Source organism: Dysidea avara, chromosome 10 (assembly GCF_963678975.1).
Source record: "Dysidea avara chromosome 10, odDysAvar1.4, whole genome shotgun sequence".
Taxonomy (NCBI): Eukaryota; Metazoa; Porifera; class Demospongiae; order Dictyoceratida; family Dysideidae; genus Dysidea; species Dysidea avara.
The window spans coordinates 1,669,987-1,687,650 of NC_089281.1; the positions used below are offsets into that span (position 1 = coordinate 1,669,987).

The following is a 17,664-nucleotide window of genomic DNA, read 5'->3' on the forward strand; positions in this document are numbered from 1 at the left end:
ATTAGTGTTTACACATGTTTAGTACATAGTGACAAATTGCATACACAGCAACACTAATGCACAGCATGTGTATATGCAGCGAGTATGGTATTAACTGGGAATAGCATGGGTAGCAGTGAAATTTGGGATAAATACCACTTTTGTTGTATTGGAAATGGTAAATTTCACTTGGCTTCGCCTCGTGAAATTTATCCCCATTTCCAATACAACACTTGTGATATTTATCCCAAATTTCACTACTACCCATGCTATTACTAGTACTAATCCAACAAGTGAATGTGTTACAATCAATACGAGCTTGACATAGGACTATGTCAGGCTATTAGCCAATAAAATTAGTATTACACTTGCTTGTCAAGGTCCCTTGACAAAAATCTGAAATATTAATTTGATTGGCTAAAATACTGTGGTGTGTTTATATTACAAGTAAATGTCTGACTTGACAACTAGTGTTATCATGGTGACAGATACCCAAAGCATAGCAACAATATGGGTAAACGTCTTTTGAGGCCATAGCAATGGTTGCAAGGCAATGGTTGGTCTTTTGCAATAGTTATTTTTGAATTTCTGGTACCTAGCAACAGTTGCTATGGTTGTTGGATTAATTTTCAATAGGACAGATGGCTATGGTATTCAGGATTAATAGTTCTCACATTGTAAACAGGAAGGAAGTAGTACAACAAGGACATTTGTAGGATGGATGGCTGTGGTATTTGGGATTAATAGTGCGAGCATTGTAAACAGGATGTAGGTAACAATTACATCATTTGTTTACTTTGTTTTTGCTGAAGTTTGTTGTTACTTGCAATGATTGGGTCATCCAAATAGTAATTCCAGTAACAATGTTGTCTGGCAAATTCCTTATCTTTTCACAACAAATGCACATCTCTGATCTTCCATTTTCTTCCTTTTGCTCTTGTTTTTGAACAACTTGTGAACATTCTCCCTTTTCCATGTCATATATTGTATAGGCTTACTATTACAACCTGTATTGAATATATGTATCAATACATTGTTATTGTCATACATGTAATAATAAGACCTGTAGTGTTCTATACAGCAACTACTGATGAGCAACAAAGACATCAAAGACCACTTTATAGCCACACATATACTGATACAGTGTATACGTATATTAATTTGATGACAGACAAATTACAAACGCATGTATGTATTTATACAAAGATGCCATTTTTATGAAACACTCCAATCAGGTGTATTATTATAACAGGATGTGTACAAACTTGTTGTGGTCACTTCAAAAATTGAAGCTGCATGTTACTGAAACCTAAAAGTGAAAATTAAGTAGTCATCAAGGTGTATAGTGTTTGAACTATTGTCTAGCCATATGGAATATTGAAACTACCAAACTTACGTAGCTAAAGTTTCATCAATTTATAAGTATCTCACTGACAAACAAAATTATATTGATAGGTAAACATGTTTATTCAAAAGCTCTATAAAATTAAGTTTTCATCTAGACAGCAGTGTGCACTTTAACATGTAGCCATACATTACATTATAAATTAATAGAAAATACATTAGTATAGCGACTGGCGTGGTGGAATCCATCATCGTCCATCTCTATATCAGACACTTAGTGGGATGTGAGAAGTGAGCACATGTTATATGTTTGTGATTATATTTGTGTGTATGCATTTTGCAACTCTACTTCTTAGTCAGAGTAAGTTATGGTTGTTATATGTATCAAATAACTAATCATAGATAAGAAACACTTTTCTCAGCTCAAAATATTCAGGTTAGTGTATGTGGCAGTATGTTTACACACAACTGGTTAGGTCATTTCCCTTATAGATAGTAAATTGCACTACCCACTACACACACGCCTTTATGTACCAATCTTTGTAATAACATAAGCATAATTATTGTGAAAATTCTATTTAATTAAACTGACAGTACATTAGTGTTTTATAATTTATGTGGTGGAAGCCTATATATACAGCCTACTAATTTCATTTATCATAGGTGGATCTGAGGGGGTCAAGAGGGACAAAGCCGTCTGGTCCCCCTTGGACTTATAGGACTATATCTGACACCAAAACAAGCTGGGAATCATTTACACCAAGAAAGCCAATGAAGATAGCAGTTACAAATGTACATTATACAGCTATATAAACTCTACACTGTGAAGAAATTGAGGTAAATAAGTTTAAAGTTTAGTCACCATCATAATGATATCAATTGATAGATTTTGTGTATATACACCTTATCATCAAACAGGTTCTTCTCAGATAAGTGAACTAATTTTTACATGCCTTGCAAAGCATACACTTTGTTAAGTAGCCATCTCAAATTCAAACCTAGGAGGTCTAATAAAATGTAATCAGAAGATATCCAACTAGAATCTTAGAATGCATATTTCTATAGTATACCAACCAAAGTTATGCAAATGAATATAACTTTTGCACCAGAGTTCCATTCTTCTCCTCTTAGTGGAATAAACACTTAAATGTTCTTGCCTCCCTTGGCCCCTCCTAGCAATGTCTCCTAGATTTGCTTATGTCATTTATCATGAACCACAGTAGTGGTTCATAATAGAGATTGTCTGTTTGTTTTTTTTTGCCAAAATCCTAATAGAACACACACCTAATCATCACCTTAGGAAGCTTCCCCAACCACAAAAGAAGCCTTAGAAGTTAATTTGGAAGAAGTATAGGTCTACTAGAAAATATTAAATCAAAAGGAATCAATAAAAGTATTTTTTAATATCTGAAATGTTCCATTTTGTTCATCTGTTTATTTTCCACAGATCTATATAGTGCAAAATGTGAGTACATTTTTGGGATAAACACTACATGACTTTCCTTCCTATGTCTTTCTTCACGTCCATGACCTATTTTTAAATGTATAGTACAATGATAACACTCATTCTCAAGCAAATTTGCTTCTTGTAGGTTTACTTTACCATTGATCTTCTGACTTAGTTTCTGCAAGGAAAACCAACGTGTTATGTATTAATAAGTATCCAATCTATTTATGTTAACATTTTCATTTGGAAACCCTATGTCATTACCTATATTTATATTAGTGTAAATTTGACTCTCAGCACAATTCATTCAATACCAGCACAGAATAAAATTCAGCAGCAATACAGAGCAAACAATCCAGTTATTCATACTACTATTAATAATTGTTTATTGTTTCTTCAGTTACATCATCACTTTATAGTTACACCATTATAGTTCTTAACTACCTTACATTAAGTTCATATCAGAGCAACAATGTTGTTGTGTACCACTGTGTACTTGACTTACTGTGATCACACAGCTGCACAAGTGCCATGCATGCCTATAATGATAAATCAGAAGCCATACTATTGTTGACCACAGCATGCTATACACTGCCTATAGTTGGATATGTCAAAGCTGTATAGTACAAAGTACATTCAATAGTAAGGAATCGAAACAATACACTGGTGTTTGCTAACTGTGATAATATTAACTGACTACTTAACAGCTACTGTACATGATGACTGACTTTGATATACATGTTTAGTATCGTGTATTATCAAGCACTACTATAGCACCTCTATAGCACCTCTTATTATCATGTTAGCTGTCCATAAATGGATTTATAAAAAATTAAAACATGGGAATAGAGATTGCCGAATAAAGTAAAGAAACAAGAGTCAAACAAGCCAGCATGTTAAACACACAGATATATCTATTTGGATTCAAATAAACATTTATACAGAAGCATTCTCAGTACGTATCTGCCCTTGAAACTACTGTTTTTTCATTGGTTTCTACCATATCCGTTGCGTCCAAATAGAGATCTCTGTTTGTTTAACATGCTGGCTTGTTTGACTCTTGTTTCTTTACTTTTTCAGCGATTTCTATTACCATGTTTTAATTTTTAAAATTATTTTTTCACTAGTCAGTAAACATATGCAATTGTGTATAAATTAATGTGCTTACTAGAATACATCATGGAAGACTGAACATTATCCCTACATTTTGACATTGTGACACTCCAAGTTTGTAATTTTCTGAAGGGCACAAAACTAGTGGAAACAATAATCCAACAACCATATTTGGTAGGAATCACTACAATATCACCATGTTTAGTCATCAAAGTGTGTAATTGGCTGCTGGGTGACACCTAATTGCTGTTGTTGTTGGTTACTTGAGCAAAAAAAACTTTACTCACTTTCCTGACTCACATAAAGGGAGGTGGAACTTTATACCCACACCTTCACCCATGAGACATGGTACAGCCTAATCAAGAGAATATATATTCCTGAACAGATTCATGCATATTGCTGGAGTTTTGCATAGATGGCGGCATCACTAGAAGGCTTGTGCTCTTATGCATTGCATAGTTTTGATGCATGTAAACAGTATAATGTTGAATTAGTGTTGATTAAACATAAAGAAGACACAGCAGATGAAATAATTATATGTAGCATATCCCAGCCCATATTATAATATATGAAATGTCATTTTCCATGTGCAGATTTTGCAACAAGATTACCACATGGGTACTACTGAGATACATTCATAACGGATTGATGTTCATTAAATGAATCCATATACTTATATTAATAAAAACACACATTCATAACAGCTTTATATGTAATTTAAAAGCTTGTGTTTATATTAATTACTTATTTATAGGTACAGAAAGGCTACTAAGGCCTATAATATAACCTGATCATTACATATTGAAGCTTGTAATTACTGTGTTCATTGTGTATGCATTGCACATTAAACTTATAATTCAACATTGTGTTACTAGAACTTCACAAGTGGATACTAGCTCAATCCTCAGATTATCATGGTATTACATGTACAAGTAGCTCCAAATAAACTCTATCGGTGTTACTTTATCAATTGTTTCACCTGCACACATACACATACACACACACACACACACACACACACACACACACACACACACACACACACACACACACACACACTGACCAGCAGTAGTTTGTTTAGCAAGTTCAACCATGTTTACACTGATATCAAATCCATCAACACTTTCAGCATCATACTCTGCTGCATACTTAGCCCAAATCCCAGTGCCACATTCTATGTCTAGAATTTTTTTACTGTTTGCTTGTGATTTCAAATACTCTTTAGCTGATGGGAATAGGAAGGCTGCATTTGTTGGTTCTTGTTTAAATTTAGCATGCAGCAAACAGCTCAACTTCAACAGAATCATATTTGTCTCGATGAATTTGATTACCACTTACAGCCATTTTAACAAAAAAAAAATCACTGTCCACTGTCTGTGGAATAGGCCTGCATCAAGTATGCCAGCATAATAAAAAGTATAATGGGCTGGAGGGCTATGCCAGCATAATGCTAGCATATTAGGTATGGATATTTCAAACTATGGAGCTTAATAAAATTCTATGAAAATAGATTGATACTCTCCAATAGAGCAGTCAGTGGAAACTGCAAACTACAATAGAGCATTGCACATAGCTACTTAGACTGATACTCTCTAATAGAACAGTCACTTTGTAGTGAAATACTCTAATAGAGCATTCACTGATTAAAATGTTCCAAGATAATCGTAAGAAATGTTGCTAACTTAGGGGCATATTGCAAGCATAATGGGAACACTGAAGAGCATAATAGGTGAAAATTTTGAGAAATTCCCGAAAGCATTTTGGGTAAAATTTTGAGCATATTTGACTCAGGCCTACTGCATGTGGAAGCAATTTATAGAATTATAACTTTAATTTCTATAGTTTTCTAATTATGCAATATGACAATGATCATCATCAAGTCTTATCAAATTAATGCACTAAGCACATTAACATTTCCTTTCTTTGATTAGTTAGTGTGACATTTTCAGCAAATCTCTTAGGTACTTTCAGTAAAATTGATTGCTCACAGAATTTGATTGGGTGCTTTTTTACCTGCCTCACTACAAGAGGTACAATGTAATGTGGCATACAGATTGTAGCAGCTGGTTATACAGAGAAGCCATAACCAGTTTTGTGGGAAAGCCATGCATAAAATGACAATGGATTATTAATTGTACACATCTTCTCATGTCATAGGTATATAGCTACAACACCTGTTCATTCTCTTTACTTTCTATAAATCTTCTGTACTTTCATATTATCATCAGTGATTGTCCACAACACACTGATCCCATGATGCCTATCACCTGTAAGATAAAACTTTTGAACATTAAGTTAAGCTACGTATTGACTGATCATTTTTTTGTGACTACGGCTTTTTCAGTAATTTTCATTTTACGATACTATTGTGACACTCTAAACAATCATTTGGGGAAGCTTGGCACATACTCTTTTTTCAAAAAACTAATAATAATTGCTAAATCCATACAATTTTACTTGTAATCAGGGATGTAGCTAGCTAAACTGGAGCTAACTGGGGCTTGTGCAGGGCCACCATTAATCAGATTCCAGTGTTGTGTATAAGATTTACCATACAGGGAATCCACTGGAGCCCTACACATACATACAAATAATAATTGGTATACACATAACACAAAAATAGCAACTACTTAAATAGTCCATAATATATTCTCTATCAGTAACCATGGTATACAATTAAGTTTATGGCTTCCATGGGGTACTTTATTTTAACCGCCAAACTATATTCTATTTGTATACAAGTTACTAGTGCATAATGCAAAGTTTTGGTAATTACCTAAATCAGTATCAAATTCCTATCATTAATAAGTATACTTGATTAACAGCTAATCAAAGTGATGTCAAAATGCATTGGAGCCGATGGAAACAGGCTTTTGTGGTTAACTTTAAGTACCCCAGTAAAGCCATACAGGAAGCCATAAAGTACACCGCATATTGTGGTCTTATTGAAAATGGGTGCACATGTGTGACATTTTAATTGTGTTTACTGTGTAGCAGTTATACCTCACCCTGTAATAGCCCATTGTCAATAAGCAACCAACTTATACAACCAAATTTATGATTTCTGTGATTAACCACGAAATATTATGTTTTCCAATAACTCCAATGTATATTATTTGTATGCATGGTACAGGGGATTTATTACTTCTTGCAACATTAGAGAGTGAAACGCGTAGAGCATGGTATGGCTTCTTACATGTTAACTAGCCACAAACATGTATAGTTCACTTCCATTGTGGTGGTTGTTTACTGCTATCATTCCTAATCTGGACTACAGAACAACATTCTTTGGTCAATTAAAGAAGCCATATGATGCTTTACGCTTTTTGAATTTTGCATTGCAAGAAGTAATAAATCCCCTGTACTCAGGCTTAATGCACAGTGTTGGTAATGAAACTTCATAAACTTGCGGAAGGAGTGCTCTCCGTCTGCAAGACAGTCCAGGTAGTTGATACCATCTAGTGTAGCTAACATTAATATGCAGCAGAATAAATAATTGCTCACATAATTATCACATCATTTGTGGGTGTGATGTAGAAAGTAGGGAAGATAAAGGCTAAACCAGTAAGGAATGTTGCCAGAAACAATAGTACAAAGAATACATCAATTTCAATCCATAAAAAAACTTGATGGTTAGATTAAGGGAAACACCACTATCAACACAATCAATGTGAAAACTAGATTTACTTACAATACTTGTTTCTTTGTACTATTGTTTCTGGTAACATTCCTTACTGGTTTAGCCTTTATCTTTCCTATTTTCGACATTACACCCATAAATGATGTGATAATTATGTGATAATTATGTGAGCAATTGCTTATACTGCTGCATATTAATGTTACACTTCATGGTATCTACAACCACCGAACAAGGACTGTCTTACAGAGCACTCCTTAAAGTTTATAAAGTTTCATTACCAACACTGTGCATTAAGCCTGAGTAACATGCATACAAATAATATACATTGGAGCTTTTGGAAAACATAACTTCCGTGGGTAATCACAGAAGCCATAAATTTGTTTGTACAACTTGGTTGCTTATTGACAATGGGCTATTACAGGGTGAGGTATAACTGCTACACAGTAAACACAATTAAAATGTCACACATATGCACCCATTTTCAATAAGGCCACAGTATGCAGTGTACTTTATGGCTTCCTGTATGGCTTTACTGCAGTACTTAAAGTTAACCATGAAAGCCTGTTTCCATAGGCTCCAATGCATTTTGACATCACTTTGATTAGCTGTTAATCAAGTATACTTTATTGTAACAATTATGATACGGATTTTCAGAAGCTTCTGGGCCTAGTTGCTAGGACCACTAATGCACTCAATAAGCAGGATATATTGATGGCCTGTTAATTATGACATCATTTGTGGGGTAGTTGTGTTAAACAGATCAGATCATGATGAGAGCTCTATTTGTGAGCATTTAAATGGTTTCTTGCCTTTTAGATATTAAAAAGTACTGTATTGTAGTAGTCCAGAAGCTTCCGAAAATCTGTATCATAATTGTTACACTAAAGTATAGGGATTAACAGCTAATCAAAGTTGTCAAAATACATTAGAGCCTATGGCATGAAACAATAGCTCCAATGTTATTTAGTGTTCTTTCTGTATGCATGTTACTAGGGAATAAAGCACAGAGTTGGTAATGAAACTTCATAAACTTTAAGGAGTGCTCTGCAAGACAGTCCTTGTTGGTAGTTGATACCATCTAGTGTGACATTAATATGCAGTAGAATAAATAATTTTTCACATATCACATCATTTCAGGGGTGTAGTCAGGGGGGGGGGGTTCAAAGGGTTCGGACGAACCCCCTTTTCAGAGTTAAGTTTTTTAAATCGTGATACTGGTTAACTAGAACTGAATTAACTTACACAAATCCACTGAAATGGGTAGCTACAGGTCTTCAGGCAGAGGAATTCAAGTACCTCTACTCGCTATTGCGAATGAATTTATAAGAATACACATGTTTACTCGTGTACACGTGTACACGGCCCCAGACCCCCGCTGTGGAGATTCTATACTTAGGGCAGAACCCCCCTTTTGGAAATCCTGCCTACGCCCCTGCATTTGTGGGTGCAATGTAGAAAGCAAGGAAGACAATTAAACAATAGTACAAACATCAATTTTAATCTGTGAGACTTTATGATTAGATTAAGGAAAACACCACTGTCAACACTATCACATGTGAAAACTAGGTTTACTTTTTTTGCATAAGTAAAGTGTGTACAAAGAAAAGGTGAAAATACTGTGATTGTATCTGTTGGAAAACATGGTTTCACAGTTAAAATAAAGTATCCCACAGAAGCCATACACTTAATTGCATACCTTGTTTGCTAATTGAGAATGGCCTTTACCCATTACTCAGCTTATTTTACATTTGGCTGTTATCATGGCCACATACGATAATTACATAAGACCTGAAGGTATAAAATTAATAACAGCCATGTGCTTCTACATGATTATACAGACAGAATGTTTGCAATCCAGTTACCATGAAATAGCATTCAAATTCTACTATACAATAAACTACAGCTTAATTGTAAACTTTAGTTACTACACTACATTGCTAGTTAGCACTTTTGATATGTTCTAGAAACAGCAGTCAGAATTTAGGTTTTGACAAGTGGTACAACAAGTGTGGTGGATTATCTGTAATAGTCTTTTCAAATTTAACACTCTGGCTTGCTTTGTTATATGCAATTCGTCTCTCCTCTGTACAGTGGCATTCAATTTGGTCTATATGCAGTCCAGCAGATTTGATTTGATCTTGAAGAAACTGATCAGTATAATAATGATCAGGAAATGCAAATATATGTGTTTTAATCCATACAGGATGTCCATTAGGTAGCTGGCTGGTATCAGTTACTCTGTATAGGCAACCACTTTCATCAAGAGCAAATGTTGTCATTACCACGTCATCATTAAGATCTACAAGTGCTTCATTGATCTGCTCATTTGTAGGTTGTTTAGGAAGTTTAGCTAATATGGATTGAATTGTTTCTTCAATTAAAGTTTGGTTTGCTCCAGCATTGAAAAATATGCTTTCAAATGTTGATTTTGCAATACTGACCACCATAGCTTTCCCACCTGGAGCTAGTACACGATGCATTTCTCTGAAATGTTTGATAAATGCATCAAGATAGAGGTACCTTTCCATCATCCTATTATATATACAAAGCATAAAACTTTAGCACTTGGCGCGCTGCGCGCGCCAAGTGCTAAAGTTTTATGCTTTGTAGTTGCTTTGTAGTTGCCTTTGCAGTTTTTGAAAATTGGATTTCACCAAATCCAATTATCCAAAGTTTAACTGTAAGCTTCACCATTTACCATGACTGGTTTTCTAAGCTTTAGAGGTCACCCAGTGTTAATTGATCTATATTAACTGAAGCCATTAATCATTACACAGGATTCTCTAAAACATAATGATATTCCTCCACCCAAGAAACAAATTGAAGACATCTTGTAATTCTTTGTGAGGCTTCCCTTGTAGCTAGCTATATGTGACCGGCTCTGTGAAAATGGGCCATATAGCCTCTCTGAATTCCCAACTTTGACTAACCATAACATTTCCTGCTTTCAATGTATTCTCCCCACAACGCAGTGGTGTGTTAGGACTACACCATGGCCACATTTCACGGTGGCACCATTTCAATTATGGGTTTCCAAATTCGTGCTATTGATAAGGCTACATGGACCATTTTCTCAGATAAGGGGTCACATATATGCTACTCAGCATAACAACTTTATGCACAAGGTGGGGAGTCACCTTGCATGCATAGGATCTAATCCATAAATCATACATGGCATGAAATACTCCACTATTACTTTACTGCAATGATGCCTTGCTACAATAATTAAATTGTAGATTATCAGGTGAAGTAAGTTGTTACAATTTATGACCTGATCAATACCATTTAAGGCAACTGTTGACCTGTTGCAAATAACTGTAATCACATTATACAGTGAAACTTACACACTGGCACCTTGAATTGAACTTTCCCTGATTCCAATTTACAATACAAGTGTAGCTATGTGGTATAAAAAAGTGTTTGGCCATTTGTAAATAATCAGGTACGGCTACACTCTAGTATTAGTGTGGTTTAAGTACTCACAGTTTGGCCACACCTCTACCACTGCCTGAGTACCCCAGACCGACAGACTAGTATTTGTGTTGCTTATGTACTCACAGTTTAGCCATATACTAACCACTGACCGAGTTCCCCACTTTGACAAGAGACCAGCATAGCTAAAGTATAGAGTATACTTGATGGATGTATTATAGACTGCGTACAATATACATAAGCACTGCAAGCAACAAGCATACCTTCTTCTCCGTATAGCAGTGACCACTTCAAAGTGATTTCTTTTTCATAATAAATATTCATAGAGTTGCGACTCACATCCTATGGAATTGTGTGGTCAATACTACCAGGAAACACATCCAGCCCAAAATCACCAACCAATAACAGAAAGATTTGCACACATAGTAGTAGCACGTACATTTGTAGAATGCCCACTTGCACTCTTTCAGTTTTCATGCAGCCCCACTCTCAGCTAAAGTTATTATGTACGCATTGTACAGTCTGAGTGCATTGGGGGCTGACGTTGGAGATGCTGTATGCATTAACGTCTTGTGGTGGTAGCTAACAATTGTTCTTTTAACGAACCAACCCCAGCATTGAAATCTGTATTCCTACCTATAATAGTGCTTAAATGTGTGTGTGCTCTGCTGATTATGCTCTTGTAAAGTGAATGACACTGTAATAGAAGTCAACTCTCCTAATAGAACATGGATTTTTAATTTGTGACTCCACTCTTTGAGCTGCTCCACCATGTTGATGTGTACTACAGCATGTACCCAATTGAGGCCACAACATGCCCACTAGCTACAATCAAAAAATAAATGTTTAAGGTGACAATGTAATTACTTTTTGATTTTAAACACGCAAAAGTGCTTTTGTTGCCTCACATATTGTTTCTCCTTATGCACATTTGTTCATTATTTGCCTTCAAATAGCTTGCTAAATGTGTAATGAGCGGAGGGTCAGTGATCAAGGTTGCCACACTGTACAGACTGCGTATAGTACCAAGACATGCTTATTGGAAGATTGAATCTGTGTCAGAGGCATGTAGCTAGACCTATACATCAAGCATGAATATTAGATTGATATACTAGAAATAAATTTCACTCTAATAGAGCATTCAAGACAAACCAAATAATATATACTCCATGAACAAGTAATATAGCTGTAGTACACAGCCAACACAGCTTGAACAGTGATAATGGATAATGGTAATTACCAGACTGCCTGCACTCCACATTTGGAGTGGCCTAATTTAGTAATCACATATTCCATATTAGTCGATAAAGTTACCTGCACTGTAACCTGCATGGTTTGCATGAACCAGTGGTGTGTGCAGTGCATTACTCTGCAGCTGCTATATTAACATACGTACTAAGGCCTTGCTGTATATATGCATAGACAGAGACATGATTTTCCAGCCTTTTAAAGTTTATATCTTTCCGACACATTATGAACTAAAAATTTGGCAGCATCAAAGTTTCTAGTAGCAACATGCACATAGTATTCAAATGGACAAGTACAGTCGATAGTCTTATCCATAGGATTTTATGCACCTAACATGTCCTATATTTGAATGCACTGGAGCTGCCACTATATATATATATATATACCACCACAAGGCTTGCGTTCCTCTCTATAGAATAATCAAGATAGAAAATTATACTATAGTTTTCAGTACTAGTACTACTTGCTGTAATTCATTCACTTCTGTCATACCATAAATGATGCGCTGGTTACTGATGGCAGCGGAGCTACCACATAATCACAAATGTTTGGAGCAAGTATTTCCGTGGATCAACAAATTTCAGTATTTTCGAGATATTATTTTCAACAGGAAAATGTAAATGCTGTTTTTAGCGCTCTTTTTTCTCATCACACCATCATAAAGTACAAAACAAAAGGAATAAAAAATATCACGGGCCCCTGTCAAGGCCTTTATTGATGTTTAAATTTAATAAACTTGTCTGCTAAAAATCTGAATCATCTGAGAAGAAGTACCCCTCCTATCAAATGTTGTTTATAGAATGATCATTTCATGTACAGATTATTATCTATTTTGCTATGTGTGTTGCCAGGAGACGATGAAGAGTGCAGCTTGTACTGTATACTGGTTATGATACTTTTCCTAGTCATCGGTACCAACTGAGCTTAGAAGTAGCTAGGACAACATTCTGGTGAATTGCACAGTAAGATACTGTACATTTGTTTGTTTGTTTACCAGTAGTGAATTATTGTTATCCGCCTGTAGATGTTAATTCATGACAATATACTTTACTTGTTAGCAGCAGCATGCGGAATCCATTTCATCAGTATAACCAGCAAACCTAGCTAACCAAGCAAGCATAGCAAACAACTAACTTGGTTAGCAAGCATAGCTAACCGGCAAACCTTTCAAAGATCAAGATACTCTAATAGAACAGTCAATGAAATCAAAATCCTCTAATAAAACAGTCACCACACAGATTATTTTGGGATGATTACAAAATCTATCTGATAATCAGTTTTGTGAGGTTAATTTTCAACTCAGTACACACATTTTGAAATTTCAAGAATTGTAAATTAACAACCTTGTCAACATTTTGGACCGTGACTGGTCACTGCACTCCATGGCCAGATGTGTCTGCACCTCTGGAAATCCCCTTTCAAAAATCCTAGATCCGCCCCTGGGTTGTTGCCTTCTTTACTTTACGATAATCAAATTTGTTATGACACCCCATTCTGTGGCCATCATGGCCTTTGTCTGTGGCTTCTCCGGGGTACACTAAGACACTAATCACCCTAGATATGCAAGTGTAGATGTATGCAACCACAACAAGGCAAGTAAATACCTCTTCGCTTGCAGGCATGATGAAGCAGTTTCATTGTTATTGTGCTGCATTGCATACTATTTACAATAACCAAAAATGATTGATATACATAAAAGGTGGATAAAATCTATGCTATTGTTGTTGCAGCTAACACAAGCCCTGCAGATTATACACAGAGAATAGCATATACCAGGTACCCATCACCACAATTGGGTTGGTAGACTACCATCTAATACTTAGCTGCAGCACTTACAGTACAAGGCAGCAGATATTTCCACTCATCATTTTCTGATGGTCAATGCATGTCTTTAATTAGTGTCATGTTTGTTTACTGTATAACGTATTGTTAATTATCCTTTTGCAACTGATAATTAATGGTAAGAATAGTTTTACCAAGAGTACATAATATATATATATATATATTATAAACTCTTGGTTTTACGGCATGCATTGTACATTGCACTGTTTTAAGTAATCCTGACCCAACCACTCCAGTCCACTTACTATGTGGTAGGAAGATAGTTTGTGTACCGTACCACATGACCCCACAGTATAATCAGTGTTATCCTGACTTTACATGGGTGTACCTGTAACCTTCTTTCCATTGGTTATTGGTGTGTTAATTAGCAAAATGTGTTGATACACTTGTATATTTTTGCTATCTAGTATAGTGACAGGACAGAGATGTCATTGAGTCATTGAAGCCAGTCATCTTCCAATGATAATCTACTTTTGTATTGTCGTCTGATCATACAACTGACAATACACTTTAGTTGAACAAGAAAGCAAGCACTACAGATTACATACACACACGCATGCACACGCCAACCCTCTCTCCCCTCCTGCACATACACGCACTCTCCACCCACACACACACACACACACACTTACGGAGTTTACATACGTGACTAGTACAAGCCATGCTTTACCTAATCATTTTGCGCTGCTTACATTAAGCTGTGTTTGTTTTATAGTGTTGGATGGACCTATCAAGCATCCAGGCTGTGTTGCAGATTATGACTATAAATTATTATTGTAACTTTCTATTGCATGGTATGCATATATACATTATTTTGTATTACTACAATTTTTTATTTTACATCATCATTGAAATAATGAATATGTACGAAATCAAATAGTTACTGATGTCTGTGATCCTTTGTGCTATCTATATTGTAACTTAATAATATATCACAGTGATAGCACATGTTCAATAGATAAAATAAATCAAATAAAGTAAAAACATTAACAAGTTTCATGATATTTGTGTTTTTAGCTGCATTGTTAAATCAATAAAACACAAAAGTCCATCACGGAAATTGGCTTTATTGCCATTCACTAAACTATGAAATATAGTTTCAAAGCTTGGCCACTGTTCCTTAAATCTCTCCATCCTAATACTCTTCAAATTCTCCCTTTGTTCCAGGGGATCTTGTCCGAAGTTACTGAATACTGTCAATCGGCCTCCGTTTTCTTCATACAGTCTGCCAGCTTCATCAGCCTCTGGGACAAGGTGGTGATCTATGGACTTTGTTTGGTTATTTTCCATCATCAAAATGTTTGGAATCCCTCTCCCTGTACAAAAGAAATGATGACAACTCATGTGATGTAGTTACATATAGCAATGTGTGGATGGGTTAAAAGTTGACAATTGACCTGGGACCCAAGGTATTATTTATTGTTCCATCCTTTCATCGTTAGCTATAATGAAATTTATGCCATTACAGGATTGCCTTTTTGGAGAGCTCCAAAGCGTAAGGTGTATGCTGTAAAGGAGGAAGATTTTCAGAGCCTGGCAAACACGGATAGCGACAGCGATGGTGATGAAAGGGACGTAGCCCCTCGAGCTCCAGCTAAAAGGATGAAGCTCTTTCAAAATGAGTTCAAAACAAAAATGTCAGAAATGAAAAGAGATATAAAGCAGCTTATTGAGAATACTGTCCCCAGTCCTGTAAGGGATGAGTTGAGGGGTTTACTACGATGCTGTATTTGTCAGGCTGTACCCATACAGCCACCTGTTTTCATGTCGACTTGTTGCCATTCGATTATAGGATGCCAACCATGTGTCCAGCAATTGACATCTACTCAAGGAGCAAGCTGCCCTCTGTGCAGAGATAGAGATTTCGAAGCCATCAGATTGAATGGCATGGATGGACTTATATCGGCAGCCAGAAGGTACATTCCCATCGACAACCAGAGTAGTTCATCTGAAAACTAAACTCTATAATATGCTGTTGTTATTTATCTGTTAGTTATCTATCATTTATCATCTATCATTGTCATTATATATATCATTATCACTGTATCATCATTTCATGCCATTATCCTATCTTGTAATCAAACATCTATATTGTCATTGTATCTATCATTATCACTGTATACCACAGTATTTATCTCTTTGTCTATAGTTGTATATGTATACTTAAAGAAATAACAAAAATATTATAACTTTATCAATATCTATAATAGTTAATTCGATAGAGTGCACATCTTGATGTGAGCATAGCGTCTTTGAGTGATCCCTTGCATGTCTGATGATACAAAACTTCATTAGGGCTTATCAACCATGCAGTGTTCTCACCTAAACCTGAAAAACACCCAACTAGAATCAATCTTTGTTGTGATATTAGTAAGTAGAACCAAAAGGAAATTTCGTTGCACCAAAAAGAAATAATACAGACTGATTAGTGTATGTTTAAACTTTAATAAAACGTTACATGATAAGTATACCTTTATGAGTTTAATCAAAATCTGAAATAAATCATGTGCATGAATTGTACTATACATAATAATAACTAGTCAAAAGGTTGAATGTACCTAATCGAATGGTACTACCGAGTCACTTAAATTTGTCAAGGCAGCACATGTGGTGATGACATCATCAATGGTGCAGGAGTCTGAACTCTTGAGTAAAGATATTGGAAGTTGATATTTTGTATCTCTGCTTTGACAACCCTATTACTTGTTCTACATGAATGCACACATGTGATATTTAACGAGACCAGTCTATTTCACATCTGCTAAGATATTTCTTCCCTCTTGTAAACGGTGGTGTTTTTACCTCAGCACAACGAAACCCAACACTATCTTGGATAGCAAATCCCCTGTCTGCAAGAACAAGATCACCTGGCATCAAATCATCCAGTGTGCCACAATGTTCAGTAATGTATTTATCCAACACTCTTCCTCCCCATGCTTTTGAAAGCAGATGCTAACTTAAGACCGATACTATAAGCTCAACATACAAGAATAGAGAGTAAATTTGTCAACAATAGTGGACAACAATACATATTTTGTTAAAATGACAGTAAGCATGGTTGTACATGTCAATTTTTATTGAACTGTACTTAAAGTGTTGTATCTGTATCCCTTTTCATTGTGATGGTCCTTAACACATTGTTTGACTAGTGTGCTGCATGCTCTCAGTGGAAAAAAATAGCAGAGTCTAACTTGCCCCAGCTTTGTGCTTGTATTGGCTGAACAAACTCTCGACTGCTGACCCTGAGAGATGCAAGGGTGACATAGGATATGTCTCTCTGAACTACTGGCACAGAGCGCCGAAGCTGTAGACATCAATCCGGAGGAGATCCCATGCTAAATAAATAAAATTGTTAATAATTTAAATAGGTTAAACATTAATTTTTTAATTTACAATACCATCCAAAGAGCATACAACATAACACAAAAATGTCTCTGCAGAAGCTTCATAATACCAGATCAAAGAATGACATAGGGAAGTTTGAAATTCTTATATAACTCTGACACAATTGCATAAGTTCTATTACAAACATTCTTAAAAGAAACAATACTGTTATGCTGTGGTGGGGCTAAACTATCAATACAAACGCTACATATAATGTCACATGATGTGTTGTGTT

General features: G+C 35.6%; 1 long non-coding RNA gene across 1 annotated transcript in view; it reads left to right on the top strand.

Annotated features, from left to right (window-relative positions):
- Positions 1-17,664, top strand: part of LOC136268272 (uncharacterized) — a 72,967-nt gene that overhangs the window by 40,925 nt on the left and 14,378 nt on the right. The gene's annotated exons all lie outside the window — the stretch shown is intronic.